The sequence below is a fragment of the Aulonocara sp. 'chitande type north' Nkhata Bay genome, linkage group LG19 (assembly GCF_057382095.1).
Source record: "Aulonocara sp. 'chitande type north' Nkhata Bay isolate Kocher_YH1m ecotype deep benthic linkage group LG19, A_spYH_male_GT1.1, whole genome shotgun sequence".
Classification (NCBI taxonomy): domain Eukaryota; kingdom Metazoa; phylum Chordata; class Actinopteri; order Cichliformes; family Cichlidae; genus Aulonocara; species Aulonocara sp. 'chitande type north' Nkhata Bay.
Window position 1 is genome coordinate 27,814,862 of NC_141362.1, and position 22,092 is coordinate 27,836,953.

The 22,092-nt window shown below is 41.5% G+C and overlaps 1 long non-coding RNA gene across 1 annotated transcript; it reads right to left on the minus strand.

The window, feature by feature from the left end:
• Window positions 1–3,738: 3,738 nt before the first annotated feature.
• LOC147307223 (uncharacterized) lies at window positions 3,739–18,361 on the minus strand. The gene is made up of 3 exons (XR_015126395.1): window positions 18,165–18,361; window positions 7,012–7,092; window positions 3,739–6,823 (listed from the first exon to the last, which is right to left on the minus strand). It is a non-coding gene; the product is annotated as an uncharacterized LOC147307223 (long non-coding RNA).
• Between the last annotated feature and the right edge of the window lie 3,731 nt (window positions 18,362–22,092).

Consider the following 22,092-nt stretch of genomic DNA (forward strand, 5'->3'; position numbering starts at 1 on the left):
CTCTCTGCTTGTTAGGGACTGGCTTTCACAGTTCTCCCTCCGCTAAGCTCAAAGCTCGCTGAGTGACACCGCTGCCCACTCACACAGACAAAAATATCCTGCTAACTGGATGGCATATGTGAGACATTCACCACAGGGTACAGCTCTGTGTGTTTCGGTGTGTGTACAACAGAAAGAGGCTGCGGGTGAATGAAAAAAGAAGAAAGGAGAAAGAAAAAATAGACCGATAAGTGTCTTTTCTCCCCTCTTTTTAAGGAATAATACTTTGTCAAGTAGAGAGTGGGGGTGGAATTAACGTACGTTTGGAGGAAGCTTGGCTGATGGCTTTCCTAGATAAACAGCACCTCTCAAATCAAAGTCCGGGGCATCTTTCCCAAGAGGTTTATGTGGGAAAGTGTGAATATTTGTCCAAACTTGGTGCTGAAAGCTGTGAGCAGTGAGCACATGTGGGAAAGGTGGGCTGAGTATGTTGGGCAAATTGGACTGTGTCAGCTCTGCCTGCTAAACTCTTCAGCTGGTCTAATTGAACTTGACATGGTTTTACTTATGTGGCTTCCTCCTTGGCTTGGTCTCTGCTAGTCTTCTCACTCATGCTTCAGTCATTAGAAAAGTTCATCTCATTGTCCTTCTGACCTTCTAAAAAAACAGAGCGAGGGAAACGGTGGCACCTCTGTGATCTAAAATAAATTATCTCTTTGCTGCAAAACATTAGGCCCGGCTGGAAAGTGTGAAATCTCCTAAAATACTGGTGAAAAAACTAAGCCGAGCAGATGATTAAGCTGTCACTATATTTTGAGTCTTTTCACACTTTTGAAAACTGATTTTTTTTTTTTCAACTTTCTTTGCCAATCAGAAAAGTGTCTTTTCTCGCTTTTAAATGAATAATACCTTGTTATTTCGGGTGTCAGGGAGAAGTGGAATTAACTTACATCTGAAGAAAACTTTGCTGGCGCCTTTCCTAGATAAACTGTACCTCCACATGAAAGCCCGGGGCATCTTTCCTCCAGTTTTATGTGATAAATCCAGACTTGTTCTTCCTCTGATGTATTAAAAACAAGGCATTTAAAGAACACTCCAAAAAAGAAAAAGAAAAACCCTCATAGCTGGCTCATTTTGTATGAAAATAAAATGCAGTAGTTACAGTCAAAGGATACCTCTGTTTAAAAAAAGCACCATATCAACAGGGGGCGCCACACTGCAAACCCTACTATAAAATACTGTACATTGCAGCAAAGTGAGGAAATGCTCCAGAGAGACAGCTGTGTGTTTATTCACTTGCGCACCCACACTCAGACTCCCACACAAGGCATTTAGTGACTGCTAAGAGTTAAAAACAAATCACCTCTCTGACATTTACGCAGGGCTGCTGCTTCTTTTCAGATGCTCTGTGGGATATGACAATACCCGCGGCAGGAGAGGTATTGAAAAGATTTCTGGGGAGACAGGAAGCCTCCACTAGCATGGTGCACCTGGACTACCTAAACAACCAGCACAAAAAGACCCACTTGATTGAGTGAATGTGGGAGGACAATGAGCACAATAAAATAAATGGAGTGGTGAAACAATGCCAAATGATGTCACCTGGCAGTCAACTGGACCCCTGCCACACTGCCAGTTTGGTTGGCCCGTACTGTCTGTTACAAGTCACTTACTCTGTACCTTGTTTGTGCTCCAATTTTCCCACTACAGAGAAACATTTTTTTTTTGCCTTTGGCTGAAAAGGCACCATGAGTGAAAAGGCTTTAATTCTTGCTATTTGGATGGCTTACCAATGCAATTTTTCAAAACACACTTCACAGATACTACTGGTGCCATCAAAGACCCCCAGAGGAACATTAGCATAGAGGAGTGTTTATACTTTGCATTGATAGTCCATTTACTCTGGCAAACATCAAAGAGCAGAAGATCAGCTTTGTTGAATGTCATTTACTGTGGCATGAGATGTTTTGATGAAACAAGCTGAATAAGGTTATCTCCATGCCTCTTCTCCGCTGAGAGGAAACAGCAGAGAGACTGCATCAGCTGAAGCTACAAAATAACATAATCAAATATAGATATATATATATTTTTTTTTAAAAAAGGAAGTTGATCTTGACATCCTTGGCTGATAAGATTTCAGCTTTGCCCATAAGCAATAAATAGCTCCACGTGGAAAAAGAGCTGAAAATATCCTCCTCTGCACAGTAAACTAGTGCCATATTGTGGGACAGACTACGCCTTAACAACATCACTCACTGCCAAGATTGACTAACATATGCCAAGATGTTACTACCTTACTAATCCTTATGCAGCTGCTAATCACTGCGGCCACATTCTCAGCACTTTGCTGTTCTGCATCCAGGTTGACTGATTTGATGAGTATCAGATAGCCTGGGCCTAAGCTTCCTGTGTTGCCTCTCCATTTGGTTCCCATTTAACCTGTCTCACAGCCAATAAAAGACCAAGTCAATTACAACAAACCGGGAACTTCATATGCAGGAAATAGGCCAATTACATTAAACCCTGTGAGTTCCTACAGCCAGTGAGCTAGGGGTTAAAAGGAAAAAAAAAAGAAAAGAGTAAAAAAAGGGGAAAATATGTAAAGAGGCAGGGAGTCAAGCAGGAATGAGAGCAGTTTTGGGTTTCAATCTGCCAGTTAATCTTCAAATAGCAAGCCGGCAGTGTGCTGGTCACTGATAAAGGCCCTGGTCTGTCATCACACAGCCTCACCTCCAGTCACTCAGCCCTCCTGTCAGGACGTCATCTGGAATCTGGGAAACAGCTAAGGGCAAGGAGAGAAAGGCCACAGAGAGAGACAGCAGGCAGAGGGGAAGATCCGTTTGTGTGTGCTTGGGTGCATGTGTCTGCTCAGCTCCCTGTCTGCATCTATGTGAGCTTGTCCGTCTGTATATAAATATGCCTCTTTTTTTTTTTCCCTACACAAACCCCATCCGGACCCTCACTCGCTTGCTTGCGCTCTCTCAAAATACATACACTCAGCTCAGGTCTGAGTCGTAAAAAGAAATGCTGATTGTGTGATCATGGGTAATTGTGTGACGAGAGGCTGTAAAGTCGAAAAAGAGGGTGTATTAGTGTTTTGTGGCGGTGTTTTATGGGAAGGTGTGCTTTTACGTCTGGGGATGGCTGTGCTGAAAGGTGAGAAGGGGAGGTATCAAAGAGCTGACTTTGTTGTTTAAAGGCAGTGCCCCTGAGGTAGACTGCTGCTGAAAGACAATGTTTACTGCCTGCTGATTGACACTATAAAGGCACCCGGACGACACTGAAGAACTAATTGGATATGCCAAAAAGAGTCACCGGTCTTAATGTCTGTGGGAATTCATTATTAATTTTGACATGATTTAAGCTGCACACACCTGATTTGGAGAACCTAATTCATTCAGTGAACATTATTTAAAACCTGAATTATTGCAGTAATGCTGCCGTTTTATGCTATTGTGATAAAGAATATAGAACCAGAGACCGTGGAAGTAACAATTAATTACTACACTGAACAACTGTGTTTTTGCACCTTTCTCTCTAGAAATGTCCCTTTCATAAGGCACTTAAATGAGTCCTTTCCTGTCAGTAGCTCACCTCGTATGCATGTGGGCTATTTGCATTCAGTTGAGGTTAGCCACTTATCTTTCCTGTTTGACCTCCAGGATAACATTAATTGTGTGATACTTGTAGAAGCACAAAGCAAGCATTAGCCATTCAAACTTTATTGCATGTACAGATGATTTATACATAACCAAGGTTGCTCAGTATACACTTGGTTTGGGCTTGAGAGAGTGCACAGTTCTGATTTTCCATTCAATCATAGTCACAGAAAGAATTACCTGCAATATGTTTTTTTTTTGTGTAATTCTAAACACAGTAAAATAACTTGTGCAATTCCAGTTTTTCTCCAAGTACTCTTTTTTCCTTTTCTGTAGTTTTTAAATCACAGACTGTGATTTGAAATAAGCTTCAACATTACTCCGCAGCCTTGTGTTCAGTTGCATGTCAAAGCATGGCACAACTGCACTTATTTTCAGTTCACTGCGCTGTGGTCTGCCCGTAACACAGAACCACTGTTCATTTTCAGATTAGTTCACTTTGTGGCCCTGCCTTCAGTCACTGTTCTGCAATGTTCGTTTTTTCCTCCCTCTCTAAGCTCCTAGATCATTTCCAGGCCCTGCATCCAATAATATTTGGTCGAGCATACATACACGCTGGCGTAGTGAGGTGAGTCAGTCAGTCAATCTTTCATTAGGCCTGGGGTGAACAGGGTCACATGCCACTCCTTCGCAGCCCAAGACAGACAAGCTGCCCATCTGCTATTTGGTTGATGCTCGGAATGATAATGCCTCATTCTCCTTTATTTGGGCCTTTCTTCCTCTCCTTCCTTCCTTCTCTCCATCTCTCCCTCCACTGCCCTATATCTGTCAGCCTCTTCCTGTCTGTCTATCTACTCTTCTCATCAGGAGGCTTCTGTGGAATAGGGCAGCAGCATTGTGTGGGAGGTGATTATGTGTGATCTGCCGACTCAGACTTGACCTTTTCCATGTTATCCCTCAGATTGAAACCAGCACTTGTGGACTCACGTCCTCCCAAGCTTCCACTCTGTTCATGCTACTTTTTTTGCTGTTGCTTTAATGCTTCATACGCATTTCACAGAGAAGGGACTTCCAGACGTATGCGCTGCGGTAATTTCCCTGCTTTGGTTATATTCCATGACCAGTTTGTGGTTTTCTCTGTGTGCGTGTGTGTGTGTGTATGCACGCACACAAGCATGTGCACAGTTTACAATTTAAGATTCTAATTACAGGTGCGGCTATTTTAAGTGGACTATAAAATTAATAACTGATCTTAAATTGCAGACGCATACAATGGGGAGCCCAATGGTTTGAGCGTAGAGAGACATCTGGAAAAGTGCAACTTAATGAACGTAGCTTTTTTTAGTTAGCTAATCATATAGCACTCAAATAAATTTAGCAGCTGTTTTTAAGAGCAAAGCTTAATTTGTATTTATGGTTCGATTTTTACTTTGGGTTTTGTGCGAAACTGATGAAGCACTTGTAAGACGAGGGAGCCCGAGCACTCTGGGCTGTTAGCATAATTCAGAAGGTTTGTTCATCTTTAACTGCAAAGTGCATTGTTCTGTGTGCGCAATCGCCATGCAAAGCAAATGAGACCAACTTGTGAGCAATTTAGCCTGTTGTCACGTAGAGATGGTGAACATACCTCCCTCTCTCTCCCTCTTTCCGCGAGCTTTGCTGTCGCAGCAGTTGCTGTCAGTTTGAGCGGTGCCTGCCCCCAAATATAATAGGGTTTTCTTGACTGCCTCCCCAGGGATTGACTGGCGGTGGAGAATTCACCATGGCTCATTTGGGGCAGTGCAGGGATGGGCTTCATAAAACTAGCTGCTCCATGTCTCCAGGCAGGTTTGTGGCATTCCAAAGAGGGTGTTAGTTTCACTGATAATACTGTCATTGAAAGACAGCGCTTAGGTTTGCTGTGTTGTCCAATGTCTGTGGCTCTGTCTGCGCCACATCTCACAGGACTCGAGAATGAGTCATGCATATTGATGTGTTCGTTGTAAGGACCGTACTTTATGTAGATGAGGCCTATAAGAAACACTGTAGACCTCATATACTGATAAATCACTGTCACTGCTATACTGCCTCTACAATTTTATAATATATTGGCCGTTACAATTGCCAGAAAAGAAGGCTCATGATCAATTAGTTTCACTGTTTTTCATATCAAAATAAAACTAATACATGTCTACATGGACACTGAAAGAGTTATTGCTGGCTGTTGTCATCCCTTTTGCCTGTAGCAGCCATACGGAAATCCCACTTTAAAGGCAATTTAAGCGTTGTGACAGAAGACAGAATCCACCATCCTTATTCCATGTGAAATTGCTTAAGTCCTTAAGTGTACCTACCTCTCTAAATCAGGCATTAGTAGGCTGAGTTAGACAGTTTAACTGGGTGTCTTTCTTTGAATAGGTGTTTGATTCATTACTTACACGTTAAGCGTAGTTTTAATGACACAAATGGAGATGTGATGTGTTCATAAAATGCAAAGCGATTCTTTACATTTGCATGTTTTCATAGACAAACTGTGTATTTGGTGTTACACTTGTGTTATAAAGTCTGAAATCTAAATATTAAAAGCATGTTATCAGCCTTCTAAACACATGTCTCACCTGGTGTGATACTCATCAGCGGTGCACTTTCACAAATTCAGACCCACATGTTGAGTCACACAATATGAACCACGTACACTTTCCTACTCGCACTCCTTAACCACAGGCCAGTATGTGTGGTATGAGTGGTTTCTTGTTGCTAGACAGCTGCATGCTTCGGCCTCTTCACAGCAGTCGACTGAGCTCCGAGGAGCTTGACAAAGAAGCTTAAAGTCCTCCCTAAGTCTCTAGCCCCTGGGTCGTCTGCATACTCTGAGCCCTGCTCTGGAAAAGGCCTGAATGCGAGTTTAGCAGCTATGGTTACACCCCGGCAGACCCCTGCCGCTGCTCTTGCTTGCATTACCATTTTTTCTCTGGGCTGCTTTGGTCTTATAGCCCAGCAACAAGTTCCTCTTGTGCTCTCTTCTTATTTCATAACATGATGAAAGAACTGACAGACATAGTGCTGCTACAGAGGAACTGCTTGCGGGATGAGGAGTGTGTACATCTGTTTGTTTCAAAGTTTCTAGCAGGTCACATTTGACGTTTGTCTTCTCTGCTTCGTTTGTTTTCCTTTGCTGGAGTTTTTCTTATGTTGAGAAGCTAAAGCAGCACATTGCAAGGTGGGGTGTCTTTCCTTGGTCAGCTATCCATGGTACATCACAGCCTCTGTGGACACAGACGGAGGATGCAGACGAGGCTGATTTGTCTGCATGCACACATAGACCGATTACATAAACACACAACAATATGGGCTAAAAAATGCAGACACAATTAGAAACTCTAGGCATTTCAGCAAATGCATATATGTAGAGGGAAGTCTTGGTACATGCGCTCTATACTGGCCCAGTTTGTACCTGTGTATGTCCATTTTGAGAGTTTGCGTGTGTGGAGGAGGTGGTATCCAATGTCGGCAGCTGGAAGTACTCAAGCTGCTGCTGCAGAGAGAGAGAAAGAGAGAGAGAGAGAGAGAATGAAAGAGAAGAGACGTCTGCACAAGAAAGAGAGGCTAAGAGAGGCACCAGCACAGTCTCACTCTTTACAGGGGCTGAGCTCTTGCCGAGTGAAAGCCCCTATAGAATGAAAGCAGGGTCATCTTAACGGTGCAGCCTCCTTGCACACATACAAACACATACTCGCTCACATACACACTGGAGCAGAACAACACCATGGCCAGCGTGAGTGCAGAGAGTGCACAGCAGTCCTCCTCAGGAAGCTGGTCTTGTTTAGACTTACAGCTATGTGCAAAGAATAATAAGGACCAGGACAATGTTGGTACAGACATGCAACACTCCCTCGTCGGCCTTTTATGTCTGCATGAATCTCCCTCTTCACTCGGACAGATACTCCCATTGTGTGATATTGCAGATGAAAGAGGATTAGGCATACCTATGTTATGGTCAGTACAGAGTCTCCCACCTGGCAATGCCAAAACAGTCAGATGAAAGATCTTGTGGTTTTTTGAAAGTCACTGCAGGTATTTTGCCATGCTTCTTCTTCTTCAGTTATTCAAGTTCACATCATTTCTTTCTCCCTGCTTTCAAACCTCTCTTTCTTTCTTTTTTCCTGGAGAAAGGTAATGAAGGGGAACTGCACTGCTCAGCTTAGAAGTGCGAAGGCTATGATTTTCACTGTGAAGTGCTAAAAGTTACAGTGCACAGCTGAACTTGTATATTCAAGCCTTTGGCAGAGTTACAGCTAGCTCCCCAGTTAAGCCACATGTTTTAATGTTTCAGGCTTAACCACAAAATGAACAGGTGCTTCAGACAAGGTTTCTGGAAATGTATGTCTGCTGATCTCCTTTTTTTGTCACATTTAACAGTTCAGTCTGGATCATGGACCACTCTTTTTTTTGTTTCCCTTTTCATAGATCTTTACTGTAATTGACACCTCTAGTTTTGTGGAGTGTGGGGGATACAGTCCTGTGCTGTGTGCTTCTCCCTGACAGAAACATCAGTAAATCAACCCAGCGATTTCAAGCAGGTCATTCCGGAAGATTCTGTTACCTTTCAACAAGCAGAGGGCCCCAGGCTGAGGCCAGGGAAAAAAAAGAGGCAAAGAGAAAAGAGGCTGGAAAAATACAGACACCAGAGAGGAGATGTTGAGATTTTAAAGTAAGTTTTTCAAAGGAAGAAACAAAAAGGAACAAGGCAACAGTGCAACTCAGAAAACTTAGAAATAAAGAACAAAAAAAATAATAAAAGATGTGATATGACGGTGAGAAAAGATCTTGAGACTGAGAGAGTGTGTGAGAGTACTCAACTCAGTGGAAATCCTCGAGTTCATACCGTGTTCCAATCAAAGTCCATTGACCTGGCAGGCCTGTGACAAATTATCCCAGCGGCTCTACATATGACTCAATCAGCATGGTGGATAGCTTTCTGATGAGCAATAGGTCTCCTCGTATATCAGCCAAATCACCCCCTGATGACTGCATCAACATGCAGCCTACACTTCTCTAAGTGTATGGCGAAGGGAAATCTTCAAATCAGCCCTTACGCTGGTACCTGTTGTCTAAAGAGCACCTTTAGACCCATGCTGCACTTCATTTTTGTCACTCCTCCACAGTGGGTTAAGACCAGGGCTTAATGTTCAAGTCATGAACTTGACAATGTGACATCCTTCAAATATAATAAGCTCTTTCAAACCGACTACCTCATGTACGATAGAGAACATAGACTACAACCTGTGCAAAGTCCAAACAAAAACAGGCATTTATTATAGAGAAATGTTACTGTATAGAATAAGCGTAAAGGAGAATGCTTTAATTCTACTTATAAACACAGCAACCACGTACAGATGTACAGACTGTGAAGTTTTGTTTGAGCCTCTGCTAGCTGTCCATTACATAATGTCAAGACTGAATGAGTACTGGATGCCATTGCATTTAGCAGAGCCCCATTTGTGGCTGCGGGGTAGATACGCACCAATCACGTGTGAGAGACAAGCTAGAGGACACCTGATATGCAGCTGAAGGCAAGTGGATGGATTTGCTCTCTAGAACCCAACAGAGCAGAGCCCTGGGCTGCGAGTCGTGAACATTTAAAGGCTCAACTCTCTTCTTCTTGTAATTGAAAGTGCATTCACTAGCAGAATGTGTGTGTGTGTCGATATTGAACCGTTCGATACAGTGCTTTCGGTTCGGTACGCATATGTATCGAACAATACAACATTTGTAATTTATTTTATCAACTTTCCTTCTGACGATGCTGTCTGTGTGGAGCGCTCAGTGAATCTGCGTTCGACTACTCCGCCTAGGCTGCACTGTCGAGCACAGATCCACTGAGTGCTCCACACAGACAGCATAGTCAGAAGGAAGAGCGCAGGGCACCTCCCCCACCCTCATTCAGATCTGGCGTTTGGAATTATTTTGGTTTTCATGTGACGTATGACCCTGAAGGTAAGCGAGTCATGGACTAAAGTAAAACAGTATGTTGGATGTGCCATGCAATGCTCAATTACATGGGTGGGAACTAGTGTGTTAGCGCAGTTAGCTCGTTAACGTGTTAGCCGTCTAGCCCCATGCACGGGGCGATCGGCGGTAGCTCGAGATTTGCCGTGTTGTGGTGTTAAGGTCATTTCAACGAGATTAACCTGAAAGCACTAGTGGGAACACAACGAATATGACTGCACATTTACGCCGACATCATCCTAGTGCAAAGACAAAAACAACAAGCATGCTACTAACTTTAGCCGAGTCATTTAGACAGCTGTTAGCACATGATTCTCCTTATGCTGCTGAGAATATAGCCCAGAAGAAGCGGATAGTATAGCTTTTATTTTGGAAAGAGCCATTTCTCTGTAATAAACTCTCTTTTCCAAAGATGAGTGATTCCTCAATCAGATACAGGGCTTGCAATATCGCTAGCCTGACGTCCTGGGGCTAGCGATTTTTTCAGTCGGGCTACCCTGCCCGTCGGGCTATTGTAGGAAGGAAAAATATATGTCAATGCTTTTGCATTCTTTCAGAAATGTAGCTGGGTAATTATGTCATTGGCATCGGTGAGCCACTGTCAATATGTGACATATTGAAATCGCGTTTGAATTTGCGCTTGTTTTTTTGCTTTCACTTTGCAATCGTGCGAACTGTGTATAGAGAGCGACAGCACTGATCTGTGAGTGATGATAATTTGCGCACCAATTCCTCTGACATCGTCTTATTAATCGTTAGCTTACTATGCAAACATGACAAGTGAAATCTCCCGCAGCTTAAACATGTGAGAGGTTGATCGCGCAGAGAATCGCTGAGCTTATGTGAGTGAGTGTGTAAAAGCATTTCAGTTCTGCTGAGCCAAACAAGACAGGTCAGGGTGAAGAAGTGACAGCCAAAGAAAAGCTTACCACAAAACGGAGAAGTTATGACAAATCAGACTATAAGGCAAAAAGAAAGTGCAGCTTTATGGTTTCATGGACAAAATAATTTCTGTGGCTGCAATATGACGAGCTAAATAACCAGGGCTGCACATAAGTGGTCCGCAGGTGCGCATTCACTGTCAAAATAAAAAACACGCACAAGGGTTAGGGTTAAATTTAAAAACTGTACTTTTGAGTTAAAATATATATTTATAATTTTAATAAATGACAAATTAAAAATGCATGAACATTTTTTTTGTATCGAAAAAATACCGAACCGTGACACCAAAGTATCGAACCGAACCGTGAATTTTGTGTATCGTTGCACCCCTAATATATATATTAGGGGTGCAACGATACACAAAATTCACAAAATACACAAAAAAATGTTCATGCCTTTTTAATTTGTCATTTATTAAAATTATAAATATATATTTTAACTCAAAGGTACAGTTTCTAAATTTAACCCTATCTTTTATATATATATATATATATATATATATATCTATATATATCTATATATATATATATATATATATATATATATATATATATATATATATATATATAGATATGTATATATACAGTGGCTTGCAAAAGTATTCGGCCCCCTTGAACTTTTCCCACATTTTGTCACATTACAGCCACAAACATGAATCAATTTTATTGGAATTCCACGTGAAAGACCAACACAAAGTGGTGCACACGTGAGAAGTGGAATGAAAATCCTACATGATTCCAAACAGTTTTTACAAATAAATAACTGCAAAGTGGGGTGTGCGTAATTATTCAGCCCCCTTTGGTCTGAGTGCAGTCAGTTGCCCATAGACATTGCCTGATGAGTGCTAATGACCTATAGAGTGCACCTGTGTGTGATCTAATGTCAGTACAAATACAGCTGCTCTGTGACGGCCTCAGAGGTTGTCTAAGAGAATATTGGGAGCAACAACACCATGAAGTCCAAAGAACACACCAGACAGGTCAGGGATAAAGTTCTTGAGAAATTTAAAGCAGGCTTAGGCTACAAAAAGATTTCCCAAGCCTTGAACATCCCACAGAGCACTGTTCAAGCGATCATTCAGAAATGGAAGGAGTATGGCACAACTGTAAACCTACCAAGACAAGGCCGTCCACCTCAACTCACAGGCTGAACAATATATATATATATATATTGTTCAGCCTGTGAGTTGTGTGAAACACCTATATATATATATATATATAAATCCAGGAGGGTGTCCATGGGGTGTTTCATTTTGAGTTGCTATCTGTCACATGGGTAAACTAATCAGAGAAACAGATGAAAGGTGGGGGCTAGAGGAGGGGTCAGCTACTCAGTGATGGCTTCCTCTGATGGCAGGGTGACCCCTGAACCCCTGCTAGAGGATCCCGGGTAAGGGATAAGCCATCTGTGATGATGAAACTGAGAATGCTAGCTCCCAGGGACTGTGATGACTTAATCCAACCTACACAATCTGTCCTATGCATAAAATTCTATTGATACAGATTTATTTAATATTTGCAAAGGGGGGTTGTTTAAAAAATTGATAAGCTTTTGCTCAGTTCCTCTACAGTAAAACAAATGTTTAATGCATTCATCCTTAAGGACAGGTGAAGCTCAAACCAGAAAAGCATAAACAAAAGCTAGACTTTTCCATGTTTTCCTTTTAAGGCTTGTTTGGTGTAATGAATTTTCCATCTGCCTTCAAAGCCGAAATCCAGTCATCCATTTATACATTTATAATTGGACATGTTGCATAAACCAGATTCCTGCGCTCAATGGAGCCTTTCATGGCACACTAATCAGATCAGACGCCACCAGACAACAGATATATTTACTTGCATCATGTCAGAACAAGCCTCACTTGAAACAAAATACGCTTACACTTTGGATAAGGTGTCTGTGTACAGCAGCAAACAAAAACAGCCGGGAGAAACATGGAGTCATGGAGTTCAGCCACATCATCAGTTTGCTCTCACTGTACCGTCCCCTAAGTGCTGGTCAAATGAACAGCAACAGCTCCGCAGCAGAGAAGTTGTAAAAAGTTAAAAGAAATCCCCCCCCCCAGTGAACTGAAAGCAAATTTTCACCGCCTTTCTTCTCTGCACGGAAGCAGTATGAACCTAATGCTCAGGGGAGGGGACATTAGACTGTTTATAGTTTATTAATTGTTTCTGAGGGAGTGGAAGTCCAAGCGTGACCTGCTGTTAACTACCATATAAAACATCCACATGTTCACAACATCTGGGGGCTTCAAAGTAAACAATACAGTGAAATATAGTTTGAACATATTACATTTTTTCTGGCTCGAGCAGAAGTCACGTCTGTCTCGGCAGCTGCTTGGCCTTTTTAACTCCCTCAGTCGTGTCGGCACATGTCCACTGTCAGGGAGCAGTGCCAAAAGCGACCACTGTGTTCAATTATATTCCAGTAATTGTGCATGATACACATTAATCAAATCTAATAATCAGTTTTAAACAGCATATGGTTAGCAGAGCTGCACTGTAAAGTGGAGAATATCTCCAAAAAAAAAACTTCACTTAGCAAGTAAGTATTCTGAACCTTAGAATACATTAAGTTAAAATGTCATAATCAACTTTATAACGACCAGAAATGTAATTTCAAAGCCAGCTGAGGTTTACAGATGCAAACGAGCATAGTAAACAACTGAATGAGGTCTCTGTGTGTGCGCGCGTGTGTTTGACTGGGTGTATGTGTGGGGCATAAAACACAGAGTTGGAATTAATTCTAATGTCATTAAAGTCTGGCAGAGTATCACATTATTTACATGATGTAACCTTCCTCTGCCAGGACATGTCACTCAGGACTCCATCTGCTATAGCTGCCACACAGGGGATCATTTTGAGTGTGTATATGGCCGCGAATGCGGGTCTGTGTGTGTATGTGTTTGTGCAGACACCATGATAATACAGCCTCTAATACGTGACCTAAGTGATGGCCTAAAGCTGTCAGCTCTTTCCTGTGGGAAGAAGAGGACAGCTAAACAACTGATTATCTGTTCCAGTCACCCACAAATACTACAGACAATACCTCGCTGCCAAGAGAACATAGTTCAAGTGTGACATGTGCATGCACGCGCTCGCGTGAGAGATGAGGGGAAGCCTGCAGTGTAGTATGTCTTTTTCTCTTTAAGTCATCACAATCTCTCCCTTATAATTGGCTGAATTAAATTTGTTAATAAGAGATTTTGATGTGGTAAATGTATTTAGGTACTTCAGGCAGGCCTCTTTAATTTAATCCTCGGTTTGCAGTTGTCCAGAGGCATTTATGAATTGATTGAGCTGTCATCTGCTTTGATGTTTTCCTCATTTTTCTTTCCATATTATTCTTTTATCCCCCACCCTGTTTTTATACCCACAAAATGAACTAGTTCCACAATGGGGCCTCTTTATTAAGTTCACCTGTTCACTTAAAAGTAAGCAGGCATGTTAAATATTTCTACTGTCCTGTCTATTTTTATGTTTCTTCTGTTTTAACATGATCAAACAGGAAGGCACACATTTCCTGTCTTTGGACCGTGCGGACTGAATGGTAACATCAGCAGGGATACGCACATACTTTCATCTTCTTTTCATATTCTTCCACTTACTCACTTTGTCAGTCTATCATGCTCTCACTGTCTTTGTGAGGCGTGCTTCTGTAAGTGTGTCTACTCACTTTCACACACACAAAGAAAAAGGTAACAAAGTTTTGGTAGAGCTTTGAGTTTTCCCTTGATCTGAATACAAAGCTCTGTGGTTCGTGTCGGCTCACGTTTTGCTTCCACTGCAGCTCAAAGAGCTAATTGTGCTCATCCCAGTGTGATACAATCACTGACTAATGCATTAGCCATCGTCGTGTTTGATGGAGACACAAACACACACAGAAGTCCCGGCGCCGCTCTTAACACACCTCAACTCTTGTGATGTAGATATGGGAGACTTGTCGTGGGTGCTCGCTTGTTTTGATGGTGGTCCGTGTCGTGGCAGGTTCACATGTTGTTTTGATCCCTGCTGCCCAGTGAGCTCACACAGACACAGCTGGCTAGGGTGGAGCCAACAGGGGTACATAGGGAGTTGAAGGACATGGATCTTTGCCAGCACATTTTATACATAGTGCATATCTTACAAGTACAGCTGAGAATTAGAGATAGTGGACCCTCGCCCCTCACTGCCCACCCTACCATCTGCCCGCCTGGGGCTGGGGGCTCTGTGGCTTAGCTTCCATATTACAAGGCTTGACAGCCCTTGCCCTCAATCAACCTCACACGCATGCACATGCACACATACACATCTTCCCTCCTCTTGTATTCCCTTTCTCCCATCACTTTTTTTTAGTGACAGAAGTATGTTAGTGTGAAAACTTGCTGCATATTAATGTCACTTTAAATAAGAGATTAGTGGTCTTTAACAGCAGCAAAGAGAGATGGCTGTATTTTCCTCTCTTTAATTTGGTTCTTACTCAGAAGGGACTACAAAGCCAGCGAAGGTCAGGTCTTAGTAAGGGTGTGTGTATGTGCATATATCTGGTGTCGAAAATGTGTCAGTGGGTGGTTCAGTGTCTCAATGGAGGTTGCAGGTCTCAGAGTGGATATAATTAGAAACTTCCGTGGAGCTTTAGGAAAAATAGTCCGCTTCCCCTCGCTTATTTTCCTCTCACCATTTATCTCTCTTCTCTGATGACACGATCGGGGAGTTAACCACCAAATCCATCTTTGTGTCTCAGCTTGCTCCTGTTTGTCTCTGCTGGTGTAAATCTCACATCCTGTTCCCCGTCAGCCAAATAAAACAGCAGGACTCGATAAAACACATGGAGGGGAATCCCGAGGAATCGGGATACATGACGCTTCAGTCGCACTGTCTCAATCCTCTCTGGAACAAAGGCTGATTAGAGGACTGAAATGTTTTGATGACTGATATTTGAAAGATGAAAAAGATTAAATAATCTTTGTTTAAAACTAATTTAACAACTTGTAACTACATATTTCAACAAAGGAAGTAAAACACAAACAAATCTTTGCACAACTTTTTGCTGAAATTTATCATTTCCTCGGGTTATGTGTTTGAAGGTGAGAAGTTGTGGACGGTCTGATTTATAAATCATCGCTGCAGTCTCTGAGATGTCAAGATACTGGTCACTCCCTCAAACTTGAAAGGGCATATACATTAAGAGATGACAGTTATTCGTTTGAACCTGTTGGCAGATAACAAAGAGAAAATTTCCCAGTGCTTTTTATCCCTGTACAGTTTTCTATGAATAATGGCAGTAATGGCAGGTTACTAAGGATTGGCTGAGTGACTCATAGACCTTCTATTGGCCTGTTTAATCTCCTATAGCTGTTGAAGAGCTTGTAGAGGCACACATACACACACATTCCCATGTGCAGCTATATATTTGCATTGTGTTATATTACCTAAGCCACCAACGAGGGCTGTAGATACAGAAAAAAGTTAGCTTTAGCTTATACTAAAGGCCTCAAGTTACAGTAAGGGGAATAATTATTTGATATCCTGCTGAATTTGTAGGTTTGCTCACTTCCAAAGAAATGAATGGTCTCTAATTTTTATGCTAGTTTGATTTTAATAGATAGACATGTTACATAAAATTTATTAACTGATTTGTATGTCATTGAGTGAAATAAGTATTCGATTCCCTACAACGTAGCCAGACTACCACAGATTGGCTGTGTCCATGTGGCACACAGATTGCAATCAATCAATCAATAACAGATACTCCTGAGCTCACTTATTATGTGTATAAAACACATCTGTCCACCGTATCAGTTTCTTCTATTCCAACCTATCCACGATCACGAGGAAGACTAAAGAGCTGTCAAAGGATGTCAGGAATAAGACTGTAGACATGCACAATGGGCTACAAGGCCATCAGCAAGAAACTAAGTGAGAAGGTGACAACTGTTGAGATGATTATTCAGAAATGGAAGAAATACAAAATGACCATCAACAACCAATAACCCGTGGTCTGGACCTCACGATGCAAGATCCTGCCTTGTGATTTAAGGATGATAAACAGTTGGGACCACAGTCACCAAGAAAACCATTTTTAACACACTACGCCATAATAAATGATGTTTTGCAGTCCGTACAAGGTTCCTCTGCTCAAGAAGATACAGGGTACAAACCCGTCTTTGCCAGTGAACATCTAAATGATTCGGCAAAGGCTTTTGTGAAAGTTATGTGGTCGGATGTACTTGAAGTTACTTGACCTGCTGTGTTTGAAAGAAGAGAAATGCTGAGTGTGACTTAAAGAACTGCATCCAGACAGTCAAGCATGCAGGTGTAAACTGCAAAGGGTACAGGACAACTTCACTGCACTGAGGGACCAATGAACTGGGCCATGTACCATAAAATCTCAGACAAGAATCTCCTTCGCTCAGCCAGACAAGATGCACATTATGGAGCAGGTCATGGAGTGGCTTAGCCAGTCTCCAGACCTCAGTCCTAGAGACAATCTGTGGAGTGTGCTGAAACTTCGAAAGGCCTACAAATAGTCAGGAAACATGAAGGACTTTCTGTAAAGAAGATTGGGCCAAAGTCCCTCCTGAGACGCAAACCTAGTGCCAATTACAAGAAATGTCTCGTCGCTGTGCTTGCCAAATAAAGTTTTGCCACCAAGTACTAAGCCATGTTTTGTTTGAGAATAAAATACTTTATTTGTGTGTGTTTTTTCTGGATTTGTGGTTGATATTCTGTCTGTCCCTATTAAAATCAAACTATGATAAAAACTTAAAGATGTTCATTTCTTTAAAATTGGGCAACCTTACAAATTTAGCAGGGGATCAAATAATTATTTCCTTCACTCAAGAATGTTTCTGTGTTCCTAAGATTCATATTCCACTTTAATACAGCTAATTAAACATTTTAATCAAGGACAGCACTGAATTGATCTCAGTCCGTGCTAAAGGGAGTTTGTGTTAACTATACCACTGTGATTATTCCTGCTTCACTAGAGCTGTCACTCACCCATCAGCTCTCATTTTTGCCACTACCGTGACAGAAGACCAGGAAAAACAAAGAGCTGAACCCATCCCTGACTTATAATTAATCTCTTGTCGACTTCTATTGACACATCCTCTCTTTGATTGAATAATTGCCTAAGTGCCACAAGCTTCTAGGATTGAGTCATAATCCTGAATAAGATATGACCAACTTTGGTCACCTCGTTCACTACAATTAGCTCATCATTTGCTTGGCTGCGAGAACAGCAGCTCCCCATCTGTTGTGCTCTGGTTATGGACAGCAGTTTTGGGGTTCATTTTTTTTCTACAGAGCCTGGCAACAAGTTCTCATTTGACTCCTTGTACAGTTAGATGAAGTGTGTGAAGGTACTGACACGTGCGCAAATAAATTCACATGCATGTCTGCACACTCTGACAAGTGCAGTTTCTCACATTATACTACCGCTGCTCAAACCCAACCACAGCAAACCACACGCACACACCTCCCTACACACATGCGCTCGCAAATACATGCATATCTACCCACCTGCCCGCAAAGCATTCCCACACCTCACACATAAACAGCCTGGCATCTGTCACAGCTTGGGTGGGGGTGGGGTCACACATGTACATGCACGCACACACACACAACAACACACCCAGAAACACAAACACAGTCCTCTTGTCTACAGTGAACGTACCCTTTTGACCCTTTGACAGGTACATGGAGGATCTCAAAGTGAGAGGAGAAGCCTCAGAGCAGGTCTACAAGTCAGAGATGTGCCCTCTCCATAGGTAGCTGTCTAACTCCTCAGGACTCCAGGGGATGGCTGTGCCTCTTGCAGGAAGCCATAACTCTCCTCTCAGGAAGTGAGGTGTGTCTGGAGTGTTATCTACATCTGTCTTGGAAAGAAGCGGGAGCACAAGAGGTCAGACAAGAATGGGACCACTTATATCATGTTTTATGTATGACGTGTGGCATGTGTTTGAATATTTACATGTGTCTGAAGGTGATGCAAATAGAGAGGGAAAAAAACTGGGAAGAAGTTCAGACAACTTTGCTTCCTTTGTCGACAAAGAGTCTCTATAAACAGTTCAACATGATGCAATTCCAGAGTGGAACCAGTAACAACCACATTTTTTTTCTATCTATTGATCAGAGCCCGAGCTGCATATATTAGGGTTTGTATTTCAGTCATCAAGTCCCTATTGACAACTAAATTCAATTATCTGTCCTAAAACTTTTTAATCAAACAGATGAACGTAAATATTTTGCTGCATTAACTTATCGCTTCTTTAAACAACAGCAGTGACCTTCAAATGATGCCAAAAGTTTCTTTCTTTCCCGTTCTTGATGGTGTGACAAATTCCCTCCGGTCCTAAGTATGTCGAACGACCCCTGAAATAAAACGTTTGAAGAATATAAATGATCAGCCCCCACAATGTGGAGCTAAAAGCTTTCAGGGTGATCCTTGTGAACTCTTAGAACACTCCCAGGCATATAATTAAAAGGTAGTTTCTAATTTCTATGAGAGTAAATTAGCACCTCGGCTTCATTGTTACACCGTGGCTGGTGGCAGGTAGCCTGGGGAGATGGATTGAATGGATCAGAGAGGGTTGGACAGTCACTGGATAATTTTGACAACGGGGTTCGGGGGTATCATCCATCACTCAAGTGCTTACATGAAAGTTTTGACAGGTAGAGGTCATGGCAATGTGGCAGGAGCCAACAGAGATGGATGCCTTTAATTTGGGTAATGAAGAGTTAACCATCTTGGGAGAGCAAGAGGAGCGTTAAATAGGAGAGCCATTCGCCATTAAAAGAAAGTCTTATTTAATTCCTCCAACCCTAATGAAAGACATCGAAACACAATCCTTGATTGACAATGAGGCCCCAGCTGTAATTCCCTACAGACAGTTCACTTAAGTTCCCTCCCTTGTTAATCTCAAATATAATGAATTGCAAAACTAAGGTTAAACGTGGCAGCGTGAATTCATTATCACTAATATGTTAAACCATAAGATGATTTACAGTGTGGTCTCTCTCTTATTTTCATTAACGGTGAATGGCTTTGATTTAGTCGAGATTCCGCTGGCCTGTTCATTCTCACCATCAATCTCGCCGTCTTGGTCATTGTCCTCTTTTATATCTGACCCCTTCGCTCGAAAATGGAGCGAAGAATGGAAATATGTTGGAGCCGACAACCTGGTGAAAAAAATTATTATTCTGCTTTTTAGTGTGAGTACAAGACCCCTTTTTATCGCTTCCTTGCAAATTATATTCATCCCGAGCTGTCATTCAACTTCATCCTTGACCCAGGTCTTATTGTTCCAGGCTTAATGGTAGTGCTTGTGCCGAGATAACGGTTAATGCTCCGCTGTCTAGCAGCAAAGACCTGCAAATGCTATCTTACACTAAAACACCGGGGACCCTATCTGCATACTGAGCTGATATTTATATGGACATTCATAATCCATGTACCTGTTCCCCGTTCATTAACCAAAAGAAAAAGTATTTGAAATGCAAGTTTCTTTCCAAAGTATAATTCCAATATGCCAACCACAAACTATACTGACATACCTTTGCAGGCACTGTGTGGCTTGGGCAACACTCCCTGTTTATTCATATTAATGCTTGAAGGAATATCATACATAAGTCATCCCAGTAAGTTTATACACTCTCAAGCAACATGGCACAGGCCCAGTTTACCTCACCAAAAATGATATATTTGGATTGTCTTCCTGTACTCTGTGTAATGTTTGTGTGTAAATACACATATTATTACAGTATAGCTCTGAGCATGTATGCATACTACCAGACCACAAGATTACTGTGCATAAAAGTGACAAATTGTAACACTGCATCAAGGAGAGGCTATGCTGAGTGATAGGAAGGTTATGGACTCCTAATGACAGGGTTTTAAAGCTAGAGCTTCTACTAATTGGGGTGATGTGTCCATTCCTTTGTCCCCCCAAGACATGTCTAGCTACCAGGGATTAGCCATGATTAAGGTGCTGGTCTTCCTGGTGCTTGAAGACCCCTCATGGTATTTATCCATAGTGGTCAGATTATTCCAGTGATGGACACCTAGAGATCACAGGGGTTGTGATATATCTTGATAGTTAGTATGAGGCCTATTATAGCCACTTTCATTTGGGTGGCTTTAAAAGTTACATATATCAGCAGGCACATTCAAAGAGGCAGTGTAATATTTATGCAGTGGGATTGTTATATAAAAGTAGTTCAAAACCAATGCCTCAGGATATTTTTCACATTTTCTTGTTAAAAGAAAAGGGAGGCAGCTATTATAAAAAACACAATTACAGAGTGTAAAATCATTATGTTCTGTTGGCAAACAATTTAGTCTAGCATCACACTAAGTGCGCTATAATGGTTCTCCCCAATTACCAAGACACTAATTATGTGTTGCTTCCTCCACAGGTTTATCTGGAACACAGTGTTTTATGAGCTGCCCTTTTATTCTTTCAATAGTTTCGTGGTAAAACTGCAATATGACTAAAGCACAGTATTATTTCTTTATGACAATAGTTGCGCTGATCTTAAGGGGAATAAAAACTCCTGAAGTGAAAAATGAGAACAAAGCTTCTGTCTGAAAGTCAGCAATCATAATTCCCAGCACTTATTCATTACAAGGATTCATACAATGAATCATATTGTGCAAAAAGAATAAACATTAAGCATGAAAATTTATTCAGCATCTCCTTTCCTACTTTTCAACAACTGATTCCCTTTGGCTACTATTAAACACTGCAGTAGTCACAATGAACTCCTTTCCAAAGAAGAAAAAAAACATTCTCATTTAAACCATTACTGTTACTCTGGGTTTGAAATGATCAAAAATCCTCAACCTTCTCTTTTCTTTCTTTAGTCTGTGCCTGTTCCAAAGGAACTTCTCTCTGTGTTTTCATTTGTGAAGCAATCTGCGAATTTAAAGGGAGCAGAACACTCTACCTTGTTAAAATGAATTGTCATGTATGCTTGACAGACACTTATAATGAGATTAGTGTAAGAACCTCAAAGAGGAAATGTTAGAAATAAGAGAAGCGCTAATCCGCTCACACTTTTATGACTAAATTCATTCTCTCTATGGTTTCTCGAAACTTTGCTTTCCTGTTCATTATCCGAATTGTCTTACAGCTCTCATCTTGTAATCCTGAGCTCCTCTATTGACACTCGAACTCAGTTTAAAAAGATCCCATGAGACTGGAATAATAAATTGGAGATTTTGTGTCGCTCATATCAGATCTGTGTTAATATTTTGTATGCAGGGATAAATCCTGCTTATGTTTTAAGACATAGATTACCTCCACACATTACATTAAGGAGTTAAGAAATCATAATAATGTTAATGATAGATAGATAGATAGATAGATAGATAGATAGATAGATAGATAGATAGATAGATAGATAGATAGATAGATAGATAGATAGATAGATAGATAGATAGAAAAGTAGAGTCCAATGAATACAGCTTACCCTTTGCCTATCCCTAAGTCTCCTCCAATGACCTTTACTGTTAAGATAAAGATAGCTCTTGGCACATACAGAGGGATGTGGAGGATTTGCAAAAGTGGACATTTATGAAAATCTTTCTTGAAGCCTGTCTT